Raw genomic sequence first — 9,428 nt, 5'->3', positions numbered from 1 at the left:
TGTATACACCAAATATTTCTACTATTTCTGTCCTCTAGCATGGCCAATAGAGTTAAGGGTACTTTGTTGCCAGGTAGCATCAGTAGTGAGCCTTAATAGTATTGCATAGATGCTGACTTTTAAGACAACTATGCTGGACAGAGATAGAAGGTCATGTTCTGGTTCGTATCATGACAGTATTTGTTGAAGCTTGCAAGTGCTTTGTACTAAGCCAAGTACTCTCTCTGCTTGAGCTTATTTAATTTTCTCACCCCCCTTAGGAAGAGGTATATTATCTTATATATCTTATATATACCTGGAGAGACCAGGCTCTAGAGATGTGGAATGATCTGCCTCATGTCAGTAAATGGTGGAGCGTGGACCAGAACACACACCGGAGGACCCCAGGACCCCACTCCTACCTGGACATGGACGTGTGGATTGTACTTTTCCATCCTACATGCTGGACTCCATCACACACAGTGAAATGAGGTAAGGAGTCATCTGTTTTACCTGAACAATAGTGTTCCTAAATGTGGTGACATCTTACCACGGCTGGAGGTTTACCCATAGTGTTGTTAATGGAACCACACTACCGCTAGGTCTAATTTATTTCCTTTGGAAAGCTTCAGGAATGTTAATTAAAAAAATGAGTAAAGTGTTTTATCTCTCCCCACACATATCAGAAAACCTATGCCCTATATAATGCAAATCTACTAGAACAGAACTTTCTTCTTGTTTTTTGCTTTGTTTTGTTGTATTTTGTTTTGTTTCTTCTTTTTAGTATGTCGATGTGTCCCTAGACCTTAGAACAATGTCTAGCATAGAGTAGGTGCTTAAAATATTTTTTGTTGAGTCATAGAGCAGTATCGCTTTGAGAAATCCCAAAAGACAACCCAGACCAAATTCCACCCATCACCTAAGATAGCATGAGTTCCTTTCCAACGAGAATCAGATTTGCATCCAAACTTTACAGCTTAATTATTCGGTGCAACCATGATGATTTATGGTACAGTTCTGAGTTTCTATATTTCTTTTCAAAAATTTTTTCTTTGAATGTACCTAGGATTGTATCTCAATTTATTAAGATAAGATCGAGAGGACACTTAGCTCTAAGCCTCGCACATGATGATAAGTATTTGTTTTCCCTCTTTCTCTTTGTGCCATAAGGATACATCAGCTTATAATATGCCACTGTCAATATTTGCCAAATTTCTGGACAGTGGAATGGGAAATATTCTCATTTATTTTAACAAAATGCATCATCCCCAAATGCTATAATGGATTTTCCATTAACAAATAGAGCATTCAGATTCTAACCTGGAAGACAAGTAGCTATTTGCTATGAAGTTTCATAAATATATTACTCTTGTCTTTATTTTGTTTGACTTCAGCTGAAAGGCAGTTTTAACATAAATAAGAAAACTACCTTTTAAAAAAATTGTGTATAACCATCAACATCCGAGAATATCAAACTCTCTTGCTCAAGGTACTTTATATTCTCATCTCTCCCATCCAGTTTTTGTTGTCATTCCATCTCCACAACTGGAAATGACCACCCTGTGTACATAAAATTGCTTCTGGGAACTCCTCAGTGTTTATCCCATATTGTGTTACAATTACTTTTGGCATCTAAAGTCAAAATTTGCCTCTCAACCTAGACTTAACTTTTTTTTTAATCTCCTGCCTCTGAAACAACATATTGGTGGATTGTTTGTTCTTATCTGAGGTCCTGGGAGTTCCCTGGAGATTTAAAATATACTATTTCTCATAAGCCTCATGTGGAAGTTTTGTTTTGTTTGGTCTCATCTCCCCCACATGCTTTCTGGTTTCTGTTTCAGAACAAATTACCCACTTATGCTGTGGGCCTTCCAGATACTCCAGTCTGTCAGCAGTTCTGGTCATTGTCCATTATTCCATGATCACACCTCCTCAAATTCTAATCCTATTAACATCTGTAACCTAAGTAAGGTAGGAGAGGCTGGGGCCTTGCCCCTGGAAAGGCCACATGGATTCGTGTTGGCTGTTATGGATAAGCAAGTGGCAGACTGGATTCTCCAAGTTTCATGGTAGTGTTGGGGAATCTCCTAGACCTGTGCCTAAAGTGTAGATGCTCTGAGAATTGGGGACCAGGTTCAGACCTTCTCAAGGTCTACAACACACTTTGGTGGTGGGAGGGGTACGGCCAGCTGAGGAATGAGGAACTTGGCCCAGGCAGGCTCTGCCATTGAATATTAATAGATTTTCAGAAAAATGCTGTGAGAGTGAGTCATGCCAGCAAGGTGCTCTGGGGTGGAGTCTGCTACCATCCTTTCTGACGACTTCTTCCCTATCTTTATTGTCCTCAGCATAAACTGGTGGACTGGATATTGGTTTTAGTTTATTATTATTATTATTTTTTAAGATTCTGTGGCCACCTGCAAGTGTTTTTCTGCTAAGTTACTGAAGACAAATGCCGGTTGAAGTACACTCAGGAAAAATTTGAGTGTCAGTGGAAAGCTATGGTTGTCCCTAGCACGTGATTCTATTCCATGGCTGCTATTTTACAACCTGTAAGCTGCAGACAACTCGGAAAGCAGCACACTTGCCCACTTGTCTGTAGAAACAATAATTCTGTCCAATTGGATGTTCGTTTTGATTGACCTCCTTCCTCTGATTCTGGAAGGGGCCAGTTTGTCTCCATGTGCACATTTATTTCGATATTCTTGATCTATACATAGGCCTGTTTTAAAAAATTTCTTTAAAGCTTATTTATTTTTGAGAGACAGAGAGACAGAGTGTGAGCAGGGGAAGGGCAGAGAGAGACACAGACTCTGAAGCAAGCTTCAGGCTCCGAGCTGTCAGCACAGAGCCCAACATGGGGCTTGAACCCACGAACCACAAGATCATGACCTGAGCCAAAGTCGGCTGCTTAACCGACTGAGCCACCCAGGTAACCCTGTTTGTTTGTTTTAATCTTCAAATTGGGGGTAACAGGTCACCACTGTCTTCGTTTATGAGCTAAATGAAATCTTAAGCACGTGTTCATTTTTAGATCTACATTAGTCATGATTTAACTCATTTTTGGAAAATTATCTTTATGCAATACTATATCTTATAGTATTGATTCTCAGTTTTGCTCAAATAACTTGTTCTTTTTATTTCCTGCTGCCTGTGGGATTTATTTGCCTATGTAGAAAGGTTTTACTGACACATACAGGTTTACCTGTTGAAATAAGAGGGCATTTTCTGCTGGAGTCCTTGTTTATGAAAGCCTGGCTGCATCTGAGTGGTTACGTGGAATGACCCTGCTTCTCTCCATTCCTGCTCCCTGTCTAGTGTCTCCCATTTCCCCCTGCCCTGGGCCCTTGGATATGCCTATGTGGGCTCTCCTGGACCTTTTATCCATCCCACGCATTTTTCCCGGATGGCACCATGTAACCCTGAGTGAGGAACCGCACAATGGACTGAAGCCTCTGTCCCTCCAACTTGGCTCAGAACAAAAGAGAGTTTTGTGGTATTTGTGGGTTTGAGCGTTATTTTCCAAGGTGGCTCCTTTAACTCTGAAACCTACATTTCTACAAGATCTTTCTGTGGCCGTTCACATCCTGCCTTTTCGTTGTCCAAGTTCCGTTTGGACCTCTTCCAGGAGAGCCCAATGGCAGCGAGACGTAGAGCTGCTCTCAACGCAGAGAGTTTTGTCTTTTGTTGGATTTGAGATTTTGTCCAGAGGCTCACCCGCATCTTGATCCCTCTTCCTTTGCCTAGAAACAGCTGATGGATCCTTTCCCTGTGTTTCCAAAAGATTGCGATCTTGTGCTGTGACACGATATTTTCTTAGAATGACACACACGTTGATGCGTTTGCTTTCATGTGCTCATCTCACTTCTTTCCCTCATGTTCCTTCCTAATGTTCCTGTTATAAAAGTAACGGTGGTCACTTGTCTGCATTATTACAACAGTTTCCCAACTTCCCCATTGACTTTGTGTCTTTTTAGATTTTCAAATTTCTTCTCTACACCATGGCTGCAGTGATATTTGTAAAACACAAAGAAGATCTATGTCTCTTCCCCAGTTAAAACATTGCAAGAAATCAATATGGCGATGAGAACAGAAGACACTTCATGTGTTGGCCTCTGCCTAGCTCAGAAATGAACCTCCCTCACTGCTTGTTTTAATTCCCTTGATTGCCAAACTCCCATGCCTTATACCATTGTTCCCTTGGTCTAGAATGCTCTTCCATTCTTTCCCTGCTCATTTTTGTTTACTTCCCATTTATTCTATAGGCATAACTCTGTATTAGAGTTTCTGCCTGTAAGAAGTGTTTTCTGACTATAACTCCAGCCAAAGTGCCCCTCAGCTGGTAACAGAACTTCCTTTGTCCTCATCAAAGGTTTATAATAGGATGTTCAAATCATGTGGTTATTTTTCAGGGTCTGACATGTTCATTGTTGCAGCCCCAGCAACTAATAGGAGTGCTAATTAGTTTCTTTACATCACTGCATAACTTCCCTCATCACTTTCCTAAATTTGAGTGCTTCACAGACATTTTTTTTACTGGAGTAGGCAACTTTATCATATTAAATTTTTACTAAAATCTATGGGAGAGGTTTTCTCTCTATTGAATGACTGATGAAGTTGAGTTTTGCCAGGATTAAATAATTTATTCATACTGCCCTTACATGTTCCAGATTGGAATTTGAATTGGGGTTCGTCTACTTCCAAAGCTTATTATCCTGATCATTCTGCTTGTATGCATACATTTGTTATAGCAGCAGTAGGAAACTAATACAGCATGTATACAAGCAGAACTGCATTACAATTCAGTTGGATTAGACTGAAGCAGGCTGTGTAACTGAGAATCCAAGTCACTCTGCCTGCTAGAATGACCAAGAAAACGACACTTATTGTCTTTCATTGGGCTTGGAGTCCATCCTGGATCTCACGTGGCTATAATCGAGGTGCTGGTAGTGTAGGGCTTTGTGCCTTTTGGAGGGTCTTAGGGAGAATCTGTTTCTTTGCCTTTTCTGGTCTCTTCCTTCATCTTTGAAGCTACCAGGAGGCATTTCTCTGCCCCTGCTTCTGTCATCAAATCTCTCTCTGAGTCTCTTTTTCTGCCTCCCTTTTCCACTTTTATGGATCCTTATGATTATTTTGAGTTACCTGCTAATTTAGGATGGTTCCCTATTTTAAGGCCATCTGATGAGCAACCTTAGTTCCATCTGCACCTTTAATTCTCTTTTCCATGTAACCTAGTATATTCATGGGGATTTGAAGGCAAACAGCTTTGAAGGGAGAATTGCTCTACTCACCACACATACATAACAACATTAATAGACTTTTCCTCTCCAAGCCTTCACTGCAGTTGAAGAACTGTATGACAAAAACTGAAGATATGGGAGTGAACTGTGACCCAGACAAGCTTTATGAGGAAACAGGTATATTAGTGAAACCCTCAGTTTGAATTTTTAGTATCCTAAGCTTTGATCAGACTCCAAGGACTGATATTAACCTCATTTATGAGAAACTAATGAATACACTGGAATGCAAATCCATGATTTTGCAGTGGGAAGCTTTGCAGATTGATACTGTCATCCACAGTCCAGGTTTACCATTGCAAAGATGCACAATTAAATTTAAAAAGTTAAGTGGAGATGAAATCTGGGCTAAGAAGTAGTCTTAAGCATACACTTCCTTGTGGCCAGATCACTTAATGATCCCCATCCTTAAGAATTATGTTGCCCTAATGGACAAATGGATCAGCATTTCCCTTTGGCCTATATAAAATGAAATCTGCCGAGATCTCTGAATGCCTCTTTTCTCTGACACATGAAATAATATTTCTTCTGCTCACATGCTCTTTCTTCTGTTGGGTTATTACCATTACTGAAGTATAGTTTTTGATAGATTTCACTCTGAAATCCATCTTTAGATGACCAGGATTCCCTGATTTTCCCCCCTTCCTTTTGAGATAATACTTCCCTTATGATGACTTTACCATATGGATATTGTCATCGGCATTTGATATTTCTGGTTCAACTCTTAGAGAGAAAATTACTTTTCTGTTCCCAGGGGCCAATTCTTGTATTGAGTTTTTCCATTGACCCCCTAACTGGCTGTAGAAATTACGTGCTTTTAATAACCTCTTTCTATCAAGAACTCATGGCATCTTACATTCAGAGCTTCATCATATACTTACTCTCTACTTTATCAGGGAAGCCTATTATTTTTCCCTGAATCTGCCTTAAGCATTCACTGGTGGATGATCCCTTACATTTTCTTGCTATATTCTTAAGATTAGTGAGAATTCTTGTCTCATTCTCCTTGCCTTTCTCATCTGAGAAACTGGCCCTTTTCACCTAGGGACCTCCACTAAAAAACTTCTTTGCTTATTCCCCCAAATGTAAATCACATCTCCTTGGACCCTTCTGACAGTTTTTACCACCTTATTTCATTCAAAATAGATTTATGTGAATTTATATTCTCCTCAATGAAGAATCATGTCCTAAAAATCTAGCAGAAGACCAAGCAAATGGAAAATGTGCACAACATACAAAATGTGCCGATGCTATTTCCATGTCTACCTATAGCTCCTTTTTGGCATAAATAACACATTTATGCCTAGAAGCATCTTATTGTACTTGGAAACAAAGAATTTCCACAAAAGAGAAATAATTAAAATCTGTCATCTTTTAAAATCCATCCTCCATCTTTATTCTCAAAGTAGGTGATGAATACTAATTGGTATTCGCATACCAGTAACCTATCAAAGTTGCAAATCATTGAGTTCACTTATTGTAGTTTGCTTAAAAGTCCAAACAGTTCACGAAGATGAAGTTTTTAATGTCAGACTCAGCAGGACCACCAGACCTTGTGAAAGAGTGGAGACAGGGATCTGGGGCGGGTCCCCCATTGTGTGTGTGTGTGTGTGTGTGTGTGTGTGTGAGCAATGCTGCAGGAGATGTCACACGTTCTGTGTTGGGGCATGATAGTGCCTTCTGTGCTGAATATGTTACACTACAGTAAAGATGTTTCAAAATATTGTAGGCTCTGAGGAAATGGGAGAAGTTATACTAAGTAAGGACATTGCCATTCTCATTTGGCATATTTCAGCTTCTGAATTATGTCTAAATTGTTGAAAGTTTGGTTCTTGCTAAGAGACATAATCAACAACCAGGAAACAACTTCAGAGGCACCGTTTGAAAAACAAAACAAAATAAAACAAAACAAAACATAAAACAAAACCCCTATGATCCTTAAATCAGAAGTGTCTTGACTTTCATTTCCAGTAGTTTAATATTAATTTTCCTGATCCTACTATGACTGCATTAAAGCAAACTTTAGGGTAATAAAATTAGAAGAGAGAAAATAAATGCTGGAAGTTTATAAGGAAATAGGGATTTTAGTGTAACTCAGTTAAGAGCCTGTCTCTCTTTCCATATAATTTATAATGTTAATTTTGCAAGTGTTTATCTTTCTTTTAAAAAATGTGAATTCTTGATAAAAATGAGTGCTCAATTTCTGAAACATGAAAGACTTGCTTTCCAAAGAAAGTAGCCACAATTAATAGTTTTTAGGAAAGACATTTACCTTATTAGAAAGAGCTATTATTTCAGAGGGTAAGAAAACTTTAAATTCAGATTCACTATAAAAGGAGAAAAGAATTTGTTACTTCCCTGCATCTACTCTTGTTGCCGGAGGAAGTACTTGGACAATGGAAAATGGGAAAGAATCAGAATCTTTGATCTCACTGTGTGTTCCTTTGTCACAAAGCTCTGATTATGCAGTTAGTTTGTGGCAATGCATTCAGTGAGCATGGACCTTTCTCCAGTTAGCAACTTATAAACACTTGGGGAGTTAACAGGGAGCAGATGAAATGAATATTTCTGGAGCTGGTCATCAGCATATTGATTCTGGTTCTTCTGGATCTAAGGGTCTATGGTTCAAATCCCAGCAGGAGTGAATTTCTGAAGCAAAGGAAAGGCATTTATTGGATTAGTAACTAGTGTGGTGTGAATTACTGTGTTCCAGAGGAGTCATAAACCCATGTTAAGAACCAGCGGTGTGAGCTGGAGGATGGGGCTCTAGGGGCGCTCTGGTCCCGGGGCACCTCCTGCAGCTTCTGTCCCGTAATCAGGACCAGAGCTTATCCTCTGAGCCTCCCAACAGGCTTCCATGAGACCAGGGGATGGACGGTTCTCCTTGCTGCCCTACCTCTGCTCTCCATGTTCTTGGACATTCAGAGGTGTCTTCAAAAGGAACCTTTGGCATGTTTTGGCATTTTGTACTGGATGACAGGATCTCTCTCTCTTTCTTTTTTATTTTTCTCCCTTTATTTCCCCCCCCACTTTCCCCCTACTTTGTTAGTCTCTGAGTCTTCTCTTTAGCTCTCACTATATGTCCTTAGGCATTTTTGTTTAAAATATTCATACTGGGGCACATGGTAGCTCAGTCGATTAGGCATGTGACTTTTGCTTAGGTCATGATCTCACATTCATGGGTTCAAGCCCCACAGCGGGATTTCTACTGATAGGCCAGAGCCTGCTTTGGATCCTCTGTCCTGCTCTCTCTATGCCTCTTTCCTGCTTACACTCTCTCTCTATCAAAAATAAATAAACATTAAAAAATAAAATATTCATACAGAAACTTTTCTCTATATTAGAATTAATCTCAAAGGCTCAAACGTGACTTAGCCCAACCCTGTGGCTGGTAAATGAGTCACCTCTACTTGATCCTTGTTTACCCATCTTCTCTTTCAGTGCTTCAGAAATGGGGATGTATTAGTTCATAGAAGTCTCCTCCCCCCCCCAGCATTTATTCTCATATTCTGGCTTTTTTTTCCTGTACATTTTGTACAAAAGGCTGTGCCAGAACCACATGTGGTCCTTTCTGTGTCTAAGCTTTTCCCTCCCCATCTCCTGTCATGCTCAGATGGTGACTTTGTGGTTCACCAATGTTTCCCTTCTCATTTTCTTCATCAGCCAGTCTCTGAAACTCATTTTAACGGTTTTTTTAAGCTGTCTATTTCCTTCTTTAGTTTTTCCAATAAATGCTAATGTTTCTATTCAGGAATTTTGACTCTTGGGGGGTCTTCTAAAGAAAATAAATAAAACTAAAACCTTCTTTACAAATTAATTTTGTGTTCTCTTAAAAACTAATCCATTTATTTAAATCTTTTTGTCATTTATTTAGTTTTGAGAAACAGAGTGAGGCAGAGCACAAGTGAGGGAGGGGCAGAAAGAGAACAAGGCGCAGAATCTGAAACAGGCTCCAGGCTCTGAGCTGTCAGCACAGGGCCCGACACAGGGCTTGAACTCACAAATGATGAGATGGTGACCTGAGCCGAAGTCGGAAGCACAACCCAGTGAGCCACCCAGGCACTCCAGAAACTAATCTATTTATTTAATACCTTCCATCTGGTCGTGAATGGCTCTGATATTGGAAACACTTTTTGGAGTTAGCAAGAGATC

This window comes from Suricata suricatta, chromosome 4 (assembly GCF_006229205.1).
Source record: "Suricata suricatta isolate VVHF042 chromosome 4, meerkat_22Aug2017_6uvM2_HiC, whole genome shotgun sequence".
NCBI classification, from domain to species: Eukaryota; Metazoa; Chordata; class Mammalia; order Carnivora; family Herpestidae; genus Suricata; species Suricata suricatta.
The sequence above is the reverse complement of the archived record's forward strand: the minus strand, read 5'-3'. Positions refer to the sequence as shown.